The sequence below is a fragment of the Leucopleurus acutus genome, assembly GCF_964270905.1.
Source record: "Leucopleurus acutus genome assembly, chromosome: 4".
NCBI lineage: Eukaryota > Metazoa > Chordata > Mammalia > Artiodactyla > Delphinidae > Leucopleurus > Leucopleurus acutus.
Window position 1 is genome coordinate 40,809,742 of NC_139146.1, and position 24,411 is coordinate 40,834,152.

A 24,411-nucleotide genomic window follows, 5' to 3' on the forward strand; every position below is an offset into this window, starting at 1 on the left:
TGGTGAGAAAGGAACCACAGGGAATGCTCAGATTAGAGTGACCCAGAAGCTAACACCTCTGGGAGATGGGTTTTCTTCTCCGTGCTCTTCTAGGACCTTGCTTAGGCAGCCATTTTAGCTCCCAACAAACTGCCTAAGGAATCTTTGCTGTTTCCCACCCAATATTGTGAACTATTTGAGGACAGGGCCAACATTTAAATCATCTTTACATCCCTCCCATCTGGTCCAGTGTTTGTAAATGAACAAATGAAGTCCAGAAACCATGTCCTTTGAGAAACAATGGAAGAATCTGTCACTGTTGTCTAGGAACCCAAAGCAGGCTGACCTATGGAAAAAGGCAGAGTACCATCGTGTCAGTGTAGGAGGAAAATTATTTCAGTTGAACACTAGAGCTGTCCAGTGATGGAGTGGGCCATCTGTTGAAGTGGTGAGGTCGACATGTAAGGAGAATTGGAGGACAATCTCCCAGGACTAGGGAAGTGGGCAGGAGCCTAATCACAGCCTCTAAGGCAAGCAGCTCTGAGAATCTGTGATCCCAACACGGTGCCCCTCACCTGTGCTGATTAACTTCAGAAGGACGAATGGAGCCCATTTTGAGCAAAGACAAAATCTCTGCAGGTGTGGGCCTCACTCTATGGAATTTCTGGAAGGCTGGTTGACCCAAACTTTCCGTCATCACCTGGAGCCTCTGTATCTGGTCCTTGCAGCCATATCTACTCCTCATCAGTTCCACTCCCAGCCCTGACCTCCCTTTGATGGGAAACCCTTTGAAGGTAGGGTCTAGGCCTCATTTATTCATAAGGCAGCTGTATTGCAGTGGTTAAGAGCATGAGTACCATAGTCAGACCACCTTCATTCCCTAGTCTGTAAATTTGAGACACTCATAAGGGTATTTTGAGGATTAAAGGGCTAATATATCTAGAACAGTTCTAGCATGGAGTAGCTTCTCAAAAGAATTTACCTACTTTTATCACATTAGTTTCTCCTCTACCCAGCATGGTACTTGTCAGTAAAGGTTTGTTGATTTAAAACAACAACAAATAAATTAACAACTAAATATTGATGTTGCAATCACCAACTGATCAACAAACATTCATTAATTTCAAATAAACACCCAATACTGTGCTGGGTACTGAAAAAGACAGAAGTGGAAAAAATACATGGTTCTTCTTTCCAAGGATTTTGCAATCTGATGATAAAAACAAATATCATTATTTATTAAGTTAATCAATTTAAAACAAAATCCAATAGCTTTATAAGGTAACACATAGGTCAAGCCCTTCTAGTTTTCATAGGTTATCTTATTTGATCAAATTCTAAATCGTGAGGGCCCTCCAGTGAATGATTTAGAAGAGAAAGGGAAAATCAGGTGGGCTTCCTCAATGGGAATTTTATTTTTTATTTTAATTTTATTGGAGTATAGTTGATTTACAATGTTGTATTAGTTTCAGGTATACAGCAAAGTGATTCAGTTACACATATACATATATTCTTTTTTTTTTTTAGAATCTTTTCTCATATAGGTTATCCATGGGAAAGATTTTGACTTTCTTAAAAAGTGCCCTTAATTTTCTTAATATTCTGCAAGTTGCCTTGAAATATTCAAATAAGGAGAGATGGGGAGGTGAGGGAAGGAGAAATAAGCCCTCGATGTGAAGCCCACTGAGTTTCTACTCTTCATCAATGTTAGTTCATTTAATACCAACCTTAAAGCTATTAGGCAGGTGTGGGTTTTCCCTGGGCCAATCCTGGAGTCGGTCTTCTCTCTCCTCTCCAGTAAAAGGATCCACAGAGTTGCTTCCCTGGCATAGGAAGGAACTCTTAGGCATCCTGCTCTCTGACCTACCAAGGACCAAGGAGCAAAGTGGACTTTGGACAGTCACACAGAATGGTCATGGGACTGTGCACAAATTCACCATCAACGTCCTCCCAAAAGAAAATATAAGCACTATTGATTACCTCTTAATAACTATTTTATTGGACGTTTTATATTTATGAAAGGGCACTGTGAGACGATTGTTATTATTGCTCTAATGCAAAGCAGATGGGCTTGACAGAGGTAAATAGGACTTTCTGGGTGTGGCCCCGAAAGTTTGTGTTTTCCCGGAAGGTTTTGAGCCGGGGCCAAACCAGACCCAGAAGTTCCCATCCACCCCCGTCTCAACACATGACTTTCATTAACAAAATTGCATTGCTCTTTTCTGCAGAAAGTGGTACCATTACTCTAATAAAAACATGTCCATTATGGATCAATTGCCACCTACGTGGTGGTGAGGAGGACTCAGAAGTAAGAGGGCAGGAACTGGTGAGAACAAAGAAAGGCTGGTCTTGCAGAGGGAGGCCCCAACCACTAGGCCTCCTTCCGAGGCTTGAGGCTGGATAGGAATCAAGCTTGTATCTCTAGCATGATCACCCTGGGCTAATCCCCTATAGACAAGATTTGGCTCTCAGAGAGCTTCTGTTCCAGTCAAACCAGCCCAGCCCACTGCACATGCCTTGTCAATGGAGGTCATTACCAGCTTCCCTCCTTCTAGGCCCACTCTCTGGGCTCATCATAGGCCTTCTCACTTTGCTCCTGACTTTGCATCTTGCCTCCATACCAATAACTGCTCCTCCAATTTCCAGCCCCATGTTTACTTTTTAAATTAAACTTGGATTTCTTGACTTGACCATGGTCATGTACATTCTACCCACTGGCTCCACCCACTCCTGGTACACTCATGTTGACCCCTGCCTCACCAATGTCCACCAATAGCCTCTCAGATTCTGAGATAGCTTACATTTTTGATACCCTAAGGTGTGCCCATCTTGGTGTTGGTGTTTTTCCCTATACCTATGATGCTAAAGCTTTTAGGTACATGAGAATTAGTTGAGGAGAGGTAGAAAAATGAATTTCTGAGTCTTATCTTCAGAATTTCTGATTCTATAAGTCTATAATGGGTCAAGAACCTGCATTTCTTATGGTGGATGATTCAAATGGAGGGAGAATCTGGGATGTACTTTGAAAAGCACAGCCTGAAACTGCCCTCATGTGCCTTTGCTGGAAAGTGACCATTTGAAAAAGTAACAACATTTTGCACCCATATGATGCACAGAACTTTTCAAGCAATTTCCTGGCCATTTGTTCTTTCTATTCTCTCTGATTCTCTCTCCATGAATAAATTAAAGAACAACCCAGGCCTTGAGCAGCCTCTTCTCTCCCTCCCCCTGTCTCTCTGCCACTTTAACAAGGGCAGTAGCCTTTCCACTGCTCCCTACATCAAAGCAGATGCTCAGAAAGGGATCTGCTCTGGGCACTTGACTGTGGGCCCTCTGGGGACAGAGACCATGGGTCAGAGACCTCTGTATCCTCCCCTGCATCAGAGATGAAAACCAGTGCTCATTACATGCCTGATAACTCTATGTTGAAGTGTTGAGTGGGATTTGGGGAGAGTTATTTGAACTAAAATCTGGTTTCTTGCCCTAAATGAAAACCTACTCTCTGTTGGAAGAATTTCTAGTGGCAGAGAGCAGGTGGGAGCTGGCCCTATGGTTATGTGAAAGGCAGTGCTTGTTGGGCCTCACAATGACCTCACAAACATAAGGAGTAGTGTGGCCCCAAGAAAACAGGCTTTGGAGCCAGACAGGGTGTATATCCTGGTTCTACCCACTTGCCCTCTGGTCACATTTACAGGCAACTTCTAAACCTCAGTTTTCTTGTCTGTAAACAAGAATAAACCACCCCTTCCTCACAGGTTAGTTGTGAGCATTAGGAAGTAAATTTTTGTTTGGACCTTGCACCTACAAGGAACTTAATTAATGGTAGTTTTATCAAATGCTCGTCTCTGAATTTTAAAATATAATCTCATTAGAAAGAGAAGACTCACACACAAGAAAAATATGAGTCAGGCCTTGAGACTAAACAATGTGGTACTCACCAGAAGAGCTGCAGGGGTTTGGAGAAGAGTAACAATCTGGAAGAGCTCTTAGAGGATGTGGCACCTCCCTGAGCCTCAAAGGATGAGAAGTTGGAAAGCCAAAAAATGGGAGGGGCACTGGCCGGAGCTGCAGCAGGACAGCATATTGATTCAGAGAGCCATTTGGGGAAGTGAGCTTTTTAAAAAAATTTATGCCTGCTTCAATATAGAAAGGATGTGAAAAAAGTCAGGACCAAGAAGATTATAATTTTTTTCAACTAGATGTCAAGACCAAGAATGGGAAATGGAATCAAAATATTTAGGTCATGAAGGGCTACATCTCAGCTATCTGGGGACCATAGATTTTTACCCCAAGTATCCTGGCAACCAAAGGGGAAAGGCAACCAGAGGCAGTTCTGTAATTCCTTCTGTCAGAGAGAAGGAAAAGATACATATTGTTCTTCAGAAGATGGAAGACTTTTTCCTGTTGTTAGACTGTGAAGAAATTTCTCATTGGAGTTATTTCAAACAATGCTTTATAATCTTAAGCCAGATTCATTTTATATAAAGAGGTCTACAAGGCTATGTCTCAGAGAGTCCCACTATAAAAGATGGAAGTATCCCTCAAAATCCAGGAGGATAGAAAGGACAGGATGACACAGCCTCTGTACAACTTACTGATGCTTGGGTTTGAGTCAGCCTGGAGCAGGGCTGCCTGGACCTTCTCCTCATCCCTGAGCACTCACTGTCCACTGGTGCTGAGCTTTTCAGTGGCTTCCCACTACTTTTCCAAGAAAGCCCAACCTCCTCACCAGAGCCTGCAGAGACCAGCACCATCTGGCTCCTGTCTACACCCCAGACCCCTCCCTCCCACCCACTCTGCACCATGACACTCCAGCCACACTGGCCTTCGGGAAAGGTGCCAATCTTTCTCCCACTTCCAACCCTTTGTGCTTGCTCACTCTGCCCAGATGACTCGACCAGCAGCTTCTCACATGGTAGCTGCCCCCTTACATTTCAGGTCTCAACCTACAGTTTCTTCCTCCTGTGGGTCTGCCCTGTCTGCCCCTCTAAACCAGGCCTCTCCTGTAATTCTCCAATTCATCCCTGGTGTCTCTCCTCCACGGCACTGATCACAAGCTATACATGATTTATTCCTGCCTTTATTGGGGTATTAATGTCTCCCCACTAGAATGAAAGAACAATATGTATCTTTTCCTCCATGGCATCCCTAGGGTCCAAGATAGCATCTGACAAGTGGTTGGTGCCCAACACGTATCTGTTGAACAAATGGGAAAAAAAAAGAAATGTTCTTTGATGAGAGCCTGGTGGGTAGGCTTTTCTGCACTAAATCCTGGCTTAAAAGATCCAACCATTCAAGAAGATATCCTTCCACGAAATCAAGGAACCCCAAACAACATTCATTCCAAGAAGAGCTAGTCAACTTCAGTGCTCAGATAGCTCACACCTCTTCAGACAAGGTCAGATTTCTCTTAGGAACTTGTTTTGGGGAAACCAGGTTTGTTCTTTGCTGCAGTCTTTAACAAAAGTGAGGTGGGGGCAGAAGGATAATGGGATTCTTTTCTTCTATCCCTCTCAATCCAATCTCCAAAGAAAAGTTCCCCCAGTGGGATGAGAACAGACCTCCAATCTAAAGGCACCAAAGAGTACTACATGGTGTAACAAAATAAAAAAGAGACACTGTCTGGTCATGAATGAAAAAAAATCTCTTACTTGGCCCTTTGCTCATACCAGGGTCCACTGGCATTAGTGTGCAGCTAAGGGCAGCAGCCTCTCTTGAAGTGAAGCTTCCACACCACCCCCCGCAGAGAGGAGCAGTAATCAGGGCAAGGCCACACACCACCGTTGTCCACAGGCCAGACAGAACTGAAGGCTTATTATCACACTCCAGCCCTCTCTGTTCCCTTTGGTTTCCTCCTTCTTTCCCACACTCTTCTATGGCTCCAAACAGGCTACCTGGTGCCCACACCCAAATTCCTACTCTCCAGTCTGTCCTTCTCTACCACTACGTGGAGTTAAAGATGCAATTTCTCTAGCTGGAGTCCAAGGTGGTCAGAGAGTTCATTCCTTCTCAGCCACTCTCAAGCTGTGGGACCTTGAGCAAAACTCTTCCTTGCCTTGGTTTAGTCATCTATAAAATAAGCAAACTGTTCCCCTTCATGCACTACCTTCATGATCTTTACCATGTCTTCATCTTAGCTATTCTATTATTTAAAATATGATTATCTCATGTTTGCCTTTATACTTGCTCACTTGTTAAACAATGATGTCATGGGCATTCCATGTATATTTTTCTAATGTACATTCAAAATATATAACTATTAAAAAATTCATCCATCTACCACTAAAAGCCATCAGTCCAAAATAAGCACACTTTTAGAAATATTGGATTAATTAACTGATTTCTGAGATAAGTTCCTACAATGTATGATTCTAAGGATAATTCTAGAACATAGAACTACTTTTGATTCCTGAGAGTACAAACATTAAAACATTGTGGCTTGCATTTCATCACATCCATGGTGATGAATCCTCTGCTTGGTATTCATGGAATCTCAAATCCACTGTTGTTGGCAATAAGCCCCAAGAGTGAAGGTCGTACTCTTAGCATAACTAGATTTTTCAAGCGTTTAAGCCCCTATTATGTGTCATGTCTGATGCTAGATACTTGTAGAACAAAAACAATAGAAGACATAGACATAGATCTGTCTTCGTTAGGTCTAGCAGGAGACAGCCATGTAAACTAAAATTTCCATTGCAGTGTGGTAAGAAGACCAGGCTACAAACTCCTTGAGAGAGAAGACTGAATATTATTGTCCTGTGAGTACTGGCACCTGGCACTGTACCCAGCACACGGTGGAGACTTTATTGGCTTACATGTTGATGTTCTAGAATGAAGGTATTTACAAAGTACTCCAGGGGAATAGTGAAGACAGAGATTTATTCTACATTGGGAGGATCCCTAAAGGCTCTGCTAAGCAGGCTTTTGAAAGAGGAGGTATTCTCTGCTGAGGAAATCCTCCGGGCAGACAAAATAGCCTCAACAAAGACCCGGAGGAGAAACACAGAAGGAAGTGTAGTAACCTATGGGTCATTAAAACTAGCAGGACAGTGGTTCTATGCAGGGGAGTGATAAGGGCTGAAGATATCCACGTAAGCTGGACACATGGGAGGCAAGTAAGTGAGCTAAGGGGATTGAAGTTCAACTGTGAGCTGGTGATTAGGAATATTAAGATGGAGAGAAGAAGGCAGATTGACTAGAGACCTCAGGCCCCAAAGGATAACATGGCAGTGAGGTCCCTGGGTTTTCAGGTATTCCAGACTGAGTGCAGAGAAGGCAGGAAGCCCAAACTCCAAGAAGTGCAGACAAAAAACTAACCAAAGGACCAAATGAGAGGCAGCCTAACAAGACAGGAAACTTTTAGATGCTAACTGTGCTACTCCAGCCAAACAGAAAAACCTGCACACCTCTCCTACCACCACCACCAAGGCCAAGTGGGGAGCCTACATTTCCACCCTCACAAGACATCCACCTCCTCCCCCAGGATGGTATTAGAGAAGGCGAATTAAAGAAAAGGGATGTTCATCTCTCCTGGGTAGTAATGAGCTCTAGGAGCCTGAAGTTCCACCCCTACCTGGCAGTAGAGAGGCGACCCACCCCAGCCCTGCTGCTCAGAGCCAGATGAGACCTAGTAGAGAACCAGGACTTTCACAATTGCCCAGAAATAACAATACCACTCTGCAGTGTCGGTGGAGGCCCCCTGATGAGCAGAAAACCTCAAGCACCCCTGCATCTCTCAGCCAGGATGGCATCAGCTGAGGCCGAATGGAGGATCTAGACTTCCACCTCCACCTGGGAGCCATAGGGCAGTGCTCTCCTCTCCCACCAGAGTAGTGTCAGAGGAGGCTGATGAAACAGAAGATTGAAATAAGATCCAGATTCTCATAACATAATTCCCAAGTAGTCTAGGTTTCGATCAAAAAAAAAATCTCTCTTTCTCCCAGGAGAAAGGAACCTGGAAAATCTCAACTTAAATGAGAAAGACAGTCAACAGATGCCCACACCAGGATGATACAGATGATAGAATTATATGTCCAAGATTTTAATGCAGCCATTGCAAGAATGCTTCAATAAGCAATTACAAATAGTCTTGAAACAAATGAAAAAATAGTCTCAGCAAAGAAATAAGAATCAAATGGATATTTTAGAACTGAAAAATATAATAGCAAAAACAAAAAAGAAGGAAGATTCAAAATCAGTGATCTAATCCAAGGGTCAGCAAACTACTATGGCCAAAAAGCCAAATCCAGTCTGCTGTCTATTTTTGTTAATGGTTTTATTGGAATGCAGCCATACTTATTTGATTACATATGTCCTATGACAGCTTTGTGCTACAATGGCAGTGTTGAGTAATTGCAACAAAGAGTGTATGGCCTCCAAAACCTAAAATATTTACTATCTAGCCCTTGACAGAAAATGTTTTCCAACTTGTGATCTAAACTACCACCTCTAGAAACTAAAGAAAAGAAGAATGAAATCCAACTAAAATAGAAAAAATAATAAAGGGTGATGATGGAAATTTCAAGACTAAGGGAGATATTCTATATCTTGACTTAGGTGATGGTTTCACGGATTTCACATTTTTCAAAACTTACCAAATGATACTCTTCAGATCTGTGCATTTTACTGTATGTAAAATAGGCCTCCAAAAATGACATGGGTCAGATTATGTCACTCTTTAGCTCACAGTCTTCCAATGGCTCTTCTTTTCACATAGAGTAAAAGTCAAAAAGACCTTTCAGTGGCCTCGAAATCCCTGCACAACCCACCCCCACACTCTGCACACCCCTTCTATTATTTCTCTGACTTCATCTTTGACTCTCCCTATTGTCACTTCTCTCCAAATACATTGGCCTCTTTGATGTTGCTTGAAGATTCTAGACACTCTCCTGCATCAGAGCCTTCACCCTGGCTGTTCCCTCTGCCTGGAATGCTGTTCCCCCAGATACTCCAGCCATCACCTCTCTCACCTCTTTTAAGTCTTTACTCAACTGTCATCTTCTCAATAAGTCCTAACCTGATGACCATATTTAAAATTGTAACCCAATCCACCTGGAGGAACCCTGAAACCCTAAACCTGCCCTACATTTTTCTTTTTCCGAAGTATCACCTTTAACACACTATATAAGTTATTTTTTGTGTGTATTGTTTGTCTTTTCATGTTAGGGTGCCAACACAACCTAACATGAAAGCACAAAGGAGGTAAGGATCTTTTTGCCCCACTCACTGATATGACACAACTACTTAGAATAGTTGTGTCACATAGTGGATATTCAAGAAATATTTGTTGAATAAGTAAGTGAACAATAGATAAAGCTTGTGAAGACAATTTAAGTGAAGAAAAGTATGTATAACCTTTATGTGAATCTAGCAAAGCAAAAAATGCTGTTGCTTCACTTTTGGTATTTACTCCCTCTTCCTTGTCTCTTCCCATCTTGGCCTTACACTGATTGAGCCCACATCCTGAAAACCTACATTCTCTGATTTAAAAAAAAACCAAAAAACAAACCCTAACTCTATGAGTGGCAAATGTAGCACTTTTACCACCTGGTGCCTTATAGGATTTAGAGCATTTTTGAAATGGGAGAGTGATTGTCTCCCTCCTAAAACATGTGGGATCATGGTGTATTTTAACAATGGACTGGCCTCCACTCTCACCAAACTTGGATTTGCAGAGCTCTATTTGTATTTACTACTATTATTGTATCATTAATTTTCAGCACCTTTTAAAAAGATAGTCAAGAATGTGAGGAGAAGGGTCTTCCCTAGTGGTGCAGTGGTTAAGAATCTGCCTGCCAATGCAGGGGACACGGGTTCAATCCCTGGTCCAGGAAGATCCCACGTGCTGTGGAGCAACTAAGCACGTGAGCCACAATAACTGAGCCTGTGCTCTAGAGCCCACAAGCCACAACTACTGCGCCCACATGCCACAACTACTGAAGCCTGCGTGCCTAGAGCCCATGCTCTGCAACAAAAGAAGCCACAGCAATGAGAAGCCCACTTGCCGCAACTAAAGAAAGCCTGCACACAGCAACGAAGACCCAATGCAGCCAAAAATAAATAAATAAATACAATTTTTTTTAAAAAGAAAAGGTAATTTCTTAAAAAGTATATTAAAAAGAAAAAAGAATGTGAGGAGTGATTATCAACATGTGGAATTCATTTCTACACTCCTTCAATTATGTTGAAAAATCATCTCAGGTCTTATTGCACTATACCCTTAAGTGCCCTGAACATTTCCCTGTAACTTACAGAATAAAAGGAGCAGTCTTGAGATAACCTTCAAGATGGCAGAGGAGGAAGACGTGAAGATCACCTTCCTCCCCAGAAATACATCAAAAATACATCTACATGTGGAACAGCTCCTACAGAACATCTACTGAATGCTGGCAGAAGACCTCAGACTTCCCAAGAGGCAAGAAAATCCCCACGTAGCTGGGTAGGGCAAAAGAAAACAGAAAAAACAGAGACAAAAGAATAGGGATGGGACCTGCACCTCTGGGAGGGAGCTGTGAAGGAGGAAATGTTTCCATGCACTAGGAAGCCCCTTCACTGGTGGGGACAGAGGATGGGTGTGGGGGGAAGCTTTGGAGCCATGGAGGAGAGCACAGCAACAGGGGTGCAGAGGTCAAAGTGGAGAGATTCCCACACAGAGGATCAGTGCCGACCAGCATTCACCAAACTGAGACACTTGTCTGCTCACCCGCCAGAGCAGGTGGGGGCTGGGAGCTGAGGCTCGGGCTTTGGAGGTCAGACCTCAGGTAGAGGACTGGGGTTGGCTATGTGAAGACAGCCTGAAGGGGGCTAGTACACCACAGCTAGCAGGGAAGGAGTCTGGGAAAAAGTGTGGACCTGCCGAAGAGGCAAGAAACCATTGTTTCGGGGTGCGTGAGGAGAGTGGATTCCTGCTCCATGTGCCCACAGAAGGCAGAGTACTGCCTAAGTGAGCTCAGAGACAGGCATGAGCTTTAGCTATCAGCTGGAACCCCAGAGATGGACATGAAACACTAATGCTGCTGCCACTGCCACCAAGACTCCTGTGTGCAAGCACAGGTCACTACCCACACCCCTCCAGGAGCCTGTGCAGCCCGTCACTGCCGGGGTCCCAAGATCCAGGGACAACTTCCCTGGGAGAACACACGGTGTGCCTCAGGCTGTTTAAATGTCACACTGACCTCTGCTGCCACAGGCTTGACCCACATTCCAATTATGACTACTGTACCTCTCCCTCTCCCTGTCCTGAGAGAGCAAGAGAGCCCTAATGAGCTGCTGCTTTAACTCCCTCTTTTCTGGGCAGGGAACAGATGCCTGAGTGCAGCCTACATGCAGAGGCAGGGCCAAAACCAAAGCTGAAGTCCTGGAGCTGTGTAAACAAAGAAGAGACAGGGAAATTTCTCCATGCAGCTTCAGGAGCAGCAGATTAAGTCCCCACAGTCAACTTGACGAACCCTGCATCTGTGGAATACCTGAATAGACAACGAATGTTCCCAAAATTGAGGCGGTGAACTTTGGGAGCAACTGTAGACTTGGGGGGTTGCTTTCTGTGCCTGATTTGTTTCTGGTTTTTATGTTTATCTTAGTTTAGTTTTTAGTGCTTGTTATCATTGGTGGATTTGTTTATTGGTTTAGTTGTTCCCTTCTTTTTTATTTTTTTTATTATTTTCTTTTATATATTTTTAAATTTTCTTTTCCTTTTTTCTCTTTTTGTGAGTGTGTATGTGTATGTTTCTTTGTGTGATTTTGTCTGTTGAGTATTGCTTTACCATTTGTGGTAGGGTTCTGACTGTGCACTTTTTTTTCCTTTTTTTCTTCCTTTTCTTCTGAGCCATGTGGCTGGCAGTGTGTTGGTGCTCTGGCCGAGTGTCAGGCATGAGCTTCCGATGTGGAAGAGCTGAGTCCAGGACACTGGACCACCAGAGACCTCCCAGCCCCATGTAATATCAATTGGGAAGAGTTCTCCCAGAGATCTCTATCTCAACACTAAGACCCAGCTCCACCCAAAGGCCAGCAAGATCCAGTGCTGGAGGCCCCAGGCCAAACAACTAGGAAGACAGAAACACAACCACACTCATTAGCAGAGAGGCTGCCTAAAGTCATACTAAGTTCACAGACACCCCAAACACTCCATCAGACGTGGCTCTGCCCACCAAAAGGACAAGATCCAGCCCCACCCACCAGAACTCAGGCACCAGTCTCCTCCACCAGGAAGCCTACACAAGCCACTGAACCAACCTCACCCACTGGGGGCAGACACCAAAAACAATGGGAATTAAGAACCTGCAGCCTGCGAAAAGGCGACACCAAACACAGTAAGTTAAACAAAATGAGAAGACAGAGAAATATGCAGCAGATGAAGGAGCCAGATAAAAACCCAGCAGACCAAACAAATGAAGAGGAAATAGGCAGTCTACCTGAAAAGAGTAGAATTCAGAGTAATGATAGTAAAGACGATGCAAAATCTTGGAAATAGAATGGAGAAAATATAAGAAATGTTTCACAAGGACGTAGAAAAACTAAAGAGCAAACAAACAATGATGAACAACACAATAAATGAAATTACAATTTCTCTAGAAGGAATCAATAGCAGAATAACAGAAGCAGAAGAACAGATAAGTGTGTGGAAGATAAAATAGTCGAAGTAACTGCAACAGAGAAGAATAAAGGAAAAAGAATGATGAGAATTAAGGACAGTCTCAGAGACCTCTGGGACAACATTAAATGTACCAACATTCAAATAATAGGGGTTGCAGAAGAAGAAGAGAAAAAGAAAGGGACTGAGAAAATATTTGAAGAGATTATAGCTGAAAACTTCCCTAACATGGGAAAGGAAATAGTCAATCAAGCCCAGAAAGTGGAGAGAGTCCCATACAGGATAAATTCAAGGAGAAACATGCCAAAACACATATTAATCAAACTATCAAAAATTAAATACAAAGAAAAAATATTAAAAGCATCAAGGGTAAAGCAACAAATAACGTATAAAGGAATCCCCATAATGTTAACAGCTTATCTTTCAGCAGAAATTCTGCAAGCCAGAAGGGAGTGGCAGGACATATTTAAAGTGATGAAAGGGGAATACCTACAACCGAGATTACTCTACCCAGGAAGAATCTCATTCGGATTTGACAAAGAAGTTAAAACCTTTACAGACAAACAAAAGCTCAAAGAATTCAGCACCACCAAACTAGGTTTACAGCAAATGCTAAGGAACTTCTCTAGGCAGGAAACACAAGAGAAGGAAAAGACCAAAAAACAAAACAAAACAAAACAAAAAAAACCGCAAAACAATTAAGAAAAAATGGTAATAGGAACACACATATCAATAATTACCTTAAATGTAAATGGATTAAATGCCCCAACCAAAAGACATAGACTGGCTGAATGGATACAAAAACAAGACCCATATATATGCTGTCTACAAGAGACCCACTTCAGAACTAGGGACACATAAAGACTGAAAGTGAGGGGATGGAAAAAGATATTCCATGCAAATGGAAATCAAAAGAAACCTGGAGTAACAATTCTCATACCAGACAAAATCGACTTTAAAATAAAGACTATTACAAGAGACAAAGAAGGACACTACATAATGATCAAGGGATCAATCCAAGAAGAAGATATAACAATTGTGAATATTTATGCACCCAACATAGGAGCACCTCAATACATAAGGCAAATGGTAATGCCCATAAAGGGGAAATTGACAGTAACACAATAATAGTAGGGGACTTATCACCCCACTTTCACCAATGGGTAGATCATCTGAAGTGAAAATAAATAAGGAAACACAAGCTTTAAATGACATGTTAGACCAGAGGGACTTAATTGATATTTATAGGGCATTCCATCCAAAAACAACAGAATACACTTTCTTCTCAAGTGCTCACGGAACATTCTCCAGGATACATCATATCTTGGCTCACAAATCAAGCCTTGGTAAATTTAAGAAAATTGAAATCATATCAAGTATCTTTTTTGACCACAACACTATGAGACTAGAAATCAATTACAGGAAAAAAACCGTAAAAGATACAAACACATGGAGGCTAAACAATACACTACTAAATATCCAAGAGATCACTGAAGAAATCAAAGAGGAAATCAAAAATTACCTAGAAACAAATGACAATGAAAACACGACCACCCAAAACCTATGGGATGCCACAAAAGCAGTGCTAAGAGGGAAGTTTATAGCAATACAGTCCTCCCTCAAGAAACAAGAAATATCTCAAATAAACAACCTAAACTTACACCTAAAGCAATTAGAGAAAGAAGAACAAAAAATCCCATAGTTAGCAGAAGGAAAGAAATCATAAAGATCAGATCAGAAATAAATAAAAAAGAAATGAAGGGAACAATAGCAAAGATAAATAAAACTAAATGCTGTTTTTGAGAAGATAAAAAAAAAAACCTGATAAATCATTAGCCAGGCTCAACAAGAAAAAAAGGGAGAAGACTCAAATCAACAGAATTAGAAATGAAAAAGGAGAAGTAACAACTGACACTGCTGAAATACAAAGGATAATGAGAGATTACTACAAGCAACTATATGCCAATAAGATGGACAAGCTGGAAGAAATGGAAAAATTGTAGAAAAGCACAACCTTCCGAGACTGAACCAGGAAGAAATAGAAAATATGAACAGACCCTCATGAGAACTGAAATTGAAACTGTTATTAAAAATCTTCCAACACACAAAAGCCCAGGACCAGATGGCTTCACAGGTGAATTCTATCAAACATTTAGAGAAGAGCTAACACCTATCATTCTCAAACTCTTCCAAAATATAGCAGAGGGAGGAACACTCCCAAACTCATTCTATGAGGCCACCATCATCCTGATACCAAAACCAGACAAAGATGTCAGAGAAACAGAAAACTACAGGCCAATATCACTGATGAACAGAGATGCAAAAATCCTCAACCAAATACTAGCAAACAGACTCCAGCAGCACACTAAAAGGATCATACACCATGATAAATTGGGGTTAATACCAGGAAAACAAGGTTTCTTCAATATCTGCAAATCAATCAATGTGCTACACTGTATTAACAAACTGAAGGATAAAAAAACATTTGACCATCTTAATAGATGCAGAAAAACCTTTCAACAAAATTCAACACCATTTATGATAAAAACTCTCCAGAAAGTAGGCATAGAGGGAACTTACCTCAACATAATAAATGGCATCTATGACAAACCCACAGCAAACATATTCTCTGTGGTGAAAAACTGAGACCATTTCCTTTAAGATCAGGAACAGGACAAGGTTGCCCACCCTCACTACTATTATTTGACATCATTTTGGAAGTTTCAGAGAAGGAAAAGAAATAAAAGGAATCCAAATCACAAAAGAAGAACTAAAGCTGTCACTGTTTGCAGATGACATGATACTATACATAGAGAATCCCAAAGATGTTACCAGAAAACTACTAGAGCTAATCAATGAACTTGGTAAAGTAGCAGGATACAAATTAATGCACAGAAATCTCTTGCATTCCTATAGATTAATGATGAAAAATCTGATGAGAAATTAAGAAAACACTCCCATTTACCACTGCAACAAAAAAAATAAAATACCTAGGAATAAACCTAACTAAGGAGACAAAAGACCTGTATGCCAAAAACTATAAGACACTGATGAAAGAAATTAAAGATGATACAAACAGATGGAGAGATATACCATGTTCTTGGATTGGAAGAATCAATATTGTGAAAATGACTATACCACCCAAAGCCATCTACAGATTCAATGAAATCCCTATCAAACTACCAATGGCATTTTTCACAGAACTAGAAAAAAATATAGCAAAATTTGTATGGAAACACAATAGACCCCAAAAAGCCAAAGCAATCTTGAGAAAGAAAAATGGAGCTGGAGGAATCAGGCTCCCTGACTTCAGGCTAAACTACAAAGCTACAGTAATCAGGACAGTATGGTACTGGCAAAAAAAACAGAAATATAGATCAATGGAACAGGGTAGAAATCCCAGAAATAAACCCACGCACATATGGTCTCCTTATTTTTGATAAAGGAGGCAAGAATATACAGTGGAGAAAAGATAACCTCTTCAATAAGTGCTGCTGGGAAAACTGGACAGGTACATGCAAAAGAATGAAATTAGAAAACTTCCTAACACCATACAAAAAAATAAACACAAAATGGATTAAAACCTAAATTGTAAGGCCAGACACTATAAAACTCTTAGAGGAGAACATAGGCAGAACACTCTATGACATACATCACAGCAAGATCCTTTTTGACCCACCTCCTAGAGAAATGGAAATAAAAATAAACAAATGGGACCTAATGAAACTTAAAAGCTTTGGTACAGCAAAGGAAACCATAAACAAGACGAAAAGACAACCCTCAGAAAGGGAGAAAATATTTGCAAATGAAGCAACTGACAAAGGATTAACCTGCAAAATATACAAGCAGCCCATGCAGCTCAATATCAAAAAAACAAACAACCCAATGCAGAAATGGGTGGGAGACCTAAATAGACATTTCTCCAAAGAAGACATACAGATTGCTAACAAACACATGAAAATATGCTCAACATTGTTAATCATTAGAGAAATGCAAATCAAAACCACAATGAGGTTTCACCTCACACTGGTCAAAATGGCCATCATCAAAAAATCTACAAACAATAAATGCTGGCAAGGGTGTGGAGAAAATGGAACCCTCTTGCACTTTGGTGGAAATATAAATTGATACAGCCACTATGGAGAACAGTATGGAGGTTCCTTAAAAAACTAAAAATTGAACTACCATATGACCCAACAATCCCACTACTGGACATATACCCTGAGAAAACCATAATTCAAAAAGAGACATGCACCACAATGTTCATTGCAACACTATTTACAGTAGCAAGGACATGGAAGCAATCTAAGTGTCCATCAACAGATGAATGGATAAAGAAGATGTGGCATGTATAAAGAATGAAATATTACTCAGCCATAGAAAGAAATGAAACTGAGTTATTTGTAGTGAGGTGGATGGACCTAGAGTCTGTCATACAGAGAGAAGTCAGTCAGAAAGAGAAAAATAAATACTGTATGCTAACTCATATTTATTGCATCTAAGAAAAAAATAAAAACGTTCTGAAGAACCTAGGGACAGGACAGGAATATAGATGCAGACTTAGAGAATGGACTTGAGGACACAGGGAGGGGGAACGGGAAGCTGGGATGAAGTGAGAGAGTAACATTGACATATATGCACTACCAAGTGTAAAATAGATAGTGGGAAGCAGCTGCATAGCACAGGGAAATCAGCTCGGTGCTTTGTGACCACCTAGAGGGGTGGGATAGGGAGGGTGGGAGGGAGATGGAAGAGGGAGGGGATACGAGGATATATGTATAGCCAATTCACTTTGTTATAAAGCAGAAACTAACACAACATTGTAAAGCAATTATACTCCAAGAGAGGTTAATTTAAAAACAACAATAAAAAGGAGCAGTCTTTATCCTAACCAGGGGAAATTGCTGTTCCTATGTCTAGAGCAAATGTTACAGAAGGTGGGCCTAAGAGAAATTAATGAGCTCAACAGAAACAAATATTTAGCAAAGTTGACCAGTCAGGGTTCTATTTACATTCTGACTGTCAACTCTAATCATGATTTGAACTCCTATCTGTGTTTATCAATGGAATTAATGCCTGTTGGTTCTGCATTTCTCAACCAGGACCCAAGCTCAGTCAACATTTTCATGTCAGAGCAGCAAGAGTTAACTGTGACAACCACCGTTTATATGTCTGCCTAAGTCAGGTCACTTGGATCTTTTGTCTCTGGGAATTTCTCTCCCCACTTGGCTGCCTCTGGCCATCGTATTTGCCCTTTTGATTCTACATCTCTAGCTATGACTGCTTGAATCAAAATGAATACCTGACCTTGGTTCCTTGACTTTGAGCTAGGGTTCTGGGTCAGTCAATGAGTCTTTGCAAGTGGTGGCATGGAAATATTATGATTATTAATTATAATATATTAAACCTTATATTATAAATAAAACTAAGCAAATAACTCTTACTACCCAAAATATTGAAAAGTAATACTCCAATTAATTTATTTACTAATTATTTTTTCCAGGTTTGTATAATAGTCCTAAAAACAATCCTAAAATTCCTTATAAGGAATTCTGAATGCAAGAGCTTCATAACTGACCTCCCAGGCCCCCACCTGTCCATTCTCCCATTCTTCCTGTTCGGTTTCTTCCCTAAGTGCATGGCTTATCAGGTTATGTCCCAGATCCAGAATTTTGACCAGTTTTTCAATGCCTTCAAAATAAAACTCAGTTCCTTTTGTGACATCCATCGTCTGACAACCATCAGTCCTCCTCTCTTACATATTTTATGCCCTTCACTCAGCCCAGTCCCACCCAGGAATGAAAGGCTCACTGTTCCCCATGATGCTCTTACCGTGACCATGAAGCTGGAGCTCCCTAGACCTACACTGACCAGTATGACTGCCAATAGTCATGTGTAGCTACTTAAATTTAAGTTAATTATAATTAAACAGAATTAGAAATGTATTCCCTCAGTCACACTAGCCACATGTCAAGTGTTCAAATGGCACATCTGGCCGGTTGCTACCACATTGAATGGTACAGATAGAGAACATTTCCAACATCGCAGGGAATTTTATTGGACAACACTTCTTTCTTCTAATCTCTACATGTCCAAGCCTACTCATCCTTTCTGGTCACACTCTCATATGCCACAATCTTTCCACATGAGAGCCATATAGCCACTCCGAGAAATTTCAGTCTTTCAGTTATTCTTCTCTTGGTAGTTGTGATAGACTGAATGTTTGTGTCCCCCCACTCCAAAATTCATGTGTTGAAATTCTAACCCCCAATGTGATGGTATTTTGAGGTGGGGATTTGGGGAGGTGATTAGGTCATGAGAGTGGAGCCCTAGTGAATGAGATTAATGCCCTTATAAAGAGGGCTGAGAAAACTCCATGCCACCTTCCACTATATGAGGAGACAGCAAGAAGACAGGCTGTCTGCAAGTCAGGAAGTGGGTCCTCACCAGACACTGAATCTGCCAGTACTTTGATCTTGGACTTTCCTTCATTCAGAACTGTGAGAAATAAATGTTTGTCTATTAATTCCCTCAATATGTGGTATTCTTCATAGCAGCCCAGATGGACTGGGGCATAGTTAAGTGTCTAGGCTTTGGATCTTAGCTGGAAATATCTCTACTGATTACTAGCTGTGTGACATTGAGCAATTCACTTAACCCATCTGTGCTCAGTTTCTTCATATGTAATATAGAGATAAGATGTACTTGCCTGGTTGCATTATTACAAGTATTAAACAAGTTATTAATATTTGTATTAATGGACAATGTTAATGTATGCAAAGTCTTCCAGCAGAATACTTCTATTAAATACATAGAATATCTTCTATTAAAGGATACAGACAATAGGTAGGCAAGCAAATAAACAAGAAGCTATATTAAGGAGAGATTGGGTGGGAAAAACAGCAGAGTAAGGAACAATTGGAGTGGCCATGGTGGGTAGGGAGGCAGTAACCTCTATGTAAAGGAGGTGGTCAGAATAATTTTCCCTGAGAAAGCAAAGACTTGAAAGTGCTCAAGGAGTGAGTCACTACAATATCTGTGGTAAAAGCATAGTGGCGCAGAGAATACCCTGTGTGAAGGCCCTGGTGGATACAGATTTGAAATATTAAAACAGTGGTTCTCAAAGGGTGGCCTGAATTTTTTCCTACTTAAAATGTCTGAATCAGGATTTTGATGTGGCCACTCCTCCTATGCTGGGGCATTGGGCTTGCCAGGTGGAGAATCTCCATCAAACTGTTAACTAACCTCATCTTCCAAGTTGTCCCTCCACGTAAAACATCCACTACTTGCAAAGTGATGCTGAGGCTTAAAGAGAGCTTGTCCATCCAGGATTCAGTACCAGCCTGGGCATGCAGTAGGACACACTACCTGGTCTTTTTTTGGTATTATCACTGTACAGAAAAGAAAAAAGATGTTTTTCATTGAAATAGGCAAAATTATACTTTGGTTACAAAAATGCTCACATCTCATTTGCTCTTTTTCCCCATAAAGCCCACCATGGATTCAGGTGACACCAGGGCAGATGGTTCAGAGATTCATTCTGCCTCAGGCTTGTGGAACTCCCATCCCCCATGGTGCTGCCAGCATGGGCACAGCAGAGGATATGAGCACATGAGGGTCTCACGCAGGAGGTTAAATGCTTTAATCTGGAGGTAACACACCTCTCCTGTGCTTACAGCCCATTGGCCAGGACTGATCATATGACCCACCCAACAACAAAAGTAATGGTAAGGAGTGGCCCTCGCATGGGCTGAGAACTGTATGTGGCCAACATCGGAAGTCCCCACCACAAAGGTCCATTCGGAAATGACTCTCCCAAGATATATGGCTAAGCAGCGGCACTAACAGGATGAACACCAGCTCTGCCAAACTACAAAATCCTTGCTCTCCTACCACATCCCATGCTGCTACAAAGGGCTCCTTGGCAAATAGAGAAAATTCCTCTCAGATCTCAACTGGCTGCTGAGTAAAATCTGAGGTGGACACACTTCCGAGAACACCACCCAGAATCTGTTCAGAGGAATCCCAAAGGAGCGAGATCACACACAGAGAGTCAGAGGAGGGATTCTCCCAGACTGAAGACCAAGGTAACATGAGCACATCTTCAAAGCAAAGACATCACATGTGATACTCTGGAAATGCCTCCTCACAACAGCATCCTCTGCTTATTGTCAGTAACCCACCCACCATCCCTGGGTCCGTACTTCTGGGAAAATGGCAATTGCTCTGTTCCCTAATCTCTAGTCAAACCAAATATCTGGCTTGTGTCTCTTTTGTTGGACAGCTGCAAAAGGCACCATCATTGCTCTGGCATTTGGACAGCTGAGCAAAGCCTGAGCCCAACTGTCACCTGTGAGTGGAGAGAACCGGCTTCCGCTCACTTAGTGCATCCAGAATGGGACTTGGTTGCTCCCGGTCTGGAGTCTGCAGAGTCTCTGTGAACAAAGTGTTCCTTTGTAGACAAGATCCCAGTAGAAACAAGCATCTTTTGACAAATCTCCACAAGACAATAATAGTGCTCAACAAGAAAACTCAGGAGGGAATTTCATTTTAAACATGTGCTCCATAAAATGGAAGCCAAAAGCCCAGAGGATGCAGCTTTGGGATGCAGAATTTCCCAAGTTCATATCTTGCTGCTTAAAAAGAGTCCTTTGACTTCAGCACTAGTGGGTCAAGCCACGTTTCCTGCCCTTCATCAGGCTGCTTCGAGGCCAGCTGTGGTGCCAGGTAGCACAGAGGAAAAATGCTGTCTTTGGGAACTAGAATCCTGAACTCAAGGCCAAATGCCCCATTTTAGCTGTGTGAGCAGCAAAGAGTGGTTCAGTTTACTCATGTGTAAAATAAGGATGAAAATACTGCTCGTGCAAAGTTGAATTAGATAAAATGAGACATAGTGAAACACCTAGAATGGTGTCTGGCTTAAAATGACAATTCAGTCTGTTGTGCCGGTCTTCTTAGTTATGTGAGTACCATTAACTTTTGAAAGGAAAGTCAAAGACAGTGCTGATGAGGTGACATCAGAGGGTACCCAAAAAGTTGGTGGCCCTCAGTGGAGCATCCTTTGGGAATGCATCAGGTCCAGGGTCTGGTCCTTAGTCTCTGAGGTTGAGAAACTTGTTCAGCACACTCAGAGGATCAGTCTCTTACTGATGGGTGAATATAAGAAGTCTACCCTTTCCTGGGAACCCTTCCTAAATACCAAGTGTTAGTCATCAAAATCATCACAGGGTGAGCAAAAGGAAAGAAAAGGCACAGAAGGGTTGCATCCAGATGCCATCTAGACCACTGTTCTCCAAAGTTTAATTTTCATCTAAATGTTGTGTTTTCTTTTAGATGACAGTCTAAAAAGAGCATGTAACCACATTCTGGATCTGAACTACCATATGTGGCTACCAAAATTTTTAATTCAAATTCATAAAAATTAAATAAATTTTAAAATTCAGTTCTTCAGTCACACCAGCCACATTTCAAGTGCTCATGGCTACATGTTGGACAGCACAGAAAGTTCTATTAGACATTGCTGTTCTAGATGACTATTTCATCCATGAGTATTGCCGTAAGATTTAAGACCTCCAATTATGATTTGCCTTTACCACCGAATAAGAGCCAAACAATATCACTTTGTTGAAGGCTGATACTAAAAAGGACCAAGAACATAATTGGTACGACACAGTCCCAGTAGTAGCAGTAGCAGTACTCAAAGTTGTCATATTAACAGAGAGGAGAACAGGTGGGTGACAGCAGGAGGGCTCACTCTATTGGTATGTGCAATCACAGGAGTCCGAGCAGCAGAGGTTTAATCTGTGGCTTAGAGTCCACGATCATAGTGAGAAAACAGAATCACCAGGCTCTAAAGGAGCCCCTGCCTCCTAATTCCTCCCAATCCGTTCAGAAAGTCTCCACGGGGTGTCCCCTGTGTGCCTGCGAACACACAGACTGTTGTTTGGAAACACAGTCCTCTGGGCCGTGGGACACAGCCTGACATTTTGTCTTTTCCTGCCAGGCCTGCCCAGGTGATACATCTGCCACTTCCTGCTCCAGAGACAGGAGACCCCTGTGGCCTCCTCCCAACCTGGGGAAGCTTCATGCAGAAGAAATATCTACCACCTGTATGTCTTTGTCTTACTAAGTGGCAGCTTTCAGACATTTCAGTGATGTTGCAGCCTTTGTTAGTTTTTTACTGGTGCATCTTCCTCTTTTCAGGCACCGGCCTGAGTCCCAAGCAGGAGGCAGGGCCAGAAGTGCTACATACCATGCTTCACTCACCCATCCCTCCACACCTAAAGGTTTTGGGCGGGGGGTGGCGGAAATGTGCATCTTCATTTTCTTTCCCATTGAGGTGCCCTCCTCTGGGCTAAGTGGAATTTTTTTTTAATTTAAAATTAAAATTTTTTCACACTGCTATATTTAAAATAAATGGCTAACCAGAACCTACTGTATAGCACAGGGAATGCTGCTCAATATTCTGTACTAACCTAAATGGGAAAAGAATTTGAAACAGATTAGGTACGTGTATAAGTGAATCACTTTGCTGTACACCTGAATCTAATACATCGTTAATCAACTATGCTGCAATATAAAATATTTTTTTAATAAATAAATAAAATTCATGATGACAAAAGTAAAAAAATAATAATTTTTTTTAATTAAAAAATTTAATGAAAAAGAACCTAAGATCCTCCGTGTAGAACTATGTTAAATACATTTGTAAAAAGAAGGAAAGAAAAACCATTTCTTGTGGTCAGGTCTGGGTAGTGGGACTCACTTGTTCCACAACTACCTATTGGATGCCTTCTAGGTGCCAAGCACAGTTCAGACACTGAGGATATAGCAGTGAACACAACAAATATCTACCTTCATGGACTCTAGTGGAGAGAGAAACAGTAAAAGCAAAACGAGTGAGAGATATAGTCTATTAGATGGTGATGAGTGCCATGAAGAAAAGTGAAGCAGAAGTGGGAGACAGGTAAGTCTTGGAAGGTGGAGGTAAGTGCTGTTTGACAGTGTTCATTCAGCAAGGGCTCCACTGGCAAGGTACCATTTAAGCATAGAAAAAGGGAAGGGAGTAACCCAATCCCAGCGCAGATTCTGAAATTCCTCCTTGTGGGGCCTCAGTCCTCTCTCCTTCAAATCCTCATGAATCACTTCTGTCTTCCAAGTACCACCAACCCAGTTTTGTTGAACTTCCAGGAATTTGCATTAACAAAACAATACCCTGGGTTGTTTGGGGTTTTTTTTAAGCACTCCAAATATAAAATTATGTTCTAATATTAAATATGTTCTTTTAAATGAAACAGCCATTGCCCAGAAATTCTGATGGACGCTCTGTCCCCAGATAACTGCCTTATGGAAAGCAATACTTACAGCAGGTGGCATTCTTCCAAAACCCACTTTGGGCTTTTGTCTTTCTGAAAAATCTGATTTTTCACATTTTCTCTTACTCGGAGACATTTGTGCACATTATACCTTATTAGTATCAGTCAAGAATTAGTCAGAAAAATACACTGTAGGTATTTCAAACAGGGAGGGAAATAGGTTCTAACAAAATCATTGGAAGAGCTGAAGAAGAGAGAGTTAGGGAAAGCTTCCACCAGATCTCAGATTCACCACTAGTTTTTAGAAGATTAGCAAGTTGCAGTCACAGAACAACCACTGATGATAACCACAGGCAGCAAAGAGACAGGTAATCCAAGGATAACATCTGGAGGCCATCGCAAAGCCTCCCACTTGCCAAAACTCATGCATCTGCCCACCACTGCCGGAGAAGGAATAATATTGATTTGGCCTCTGTTCACCTGGTGAATCACATCTTAGTGCCTGTGGTCATTGATGAAATCTAATCT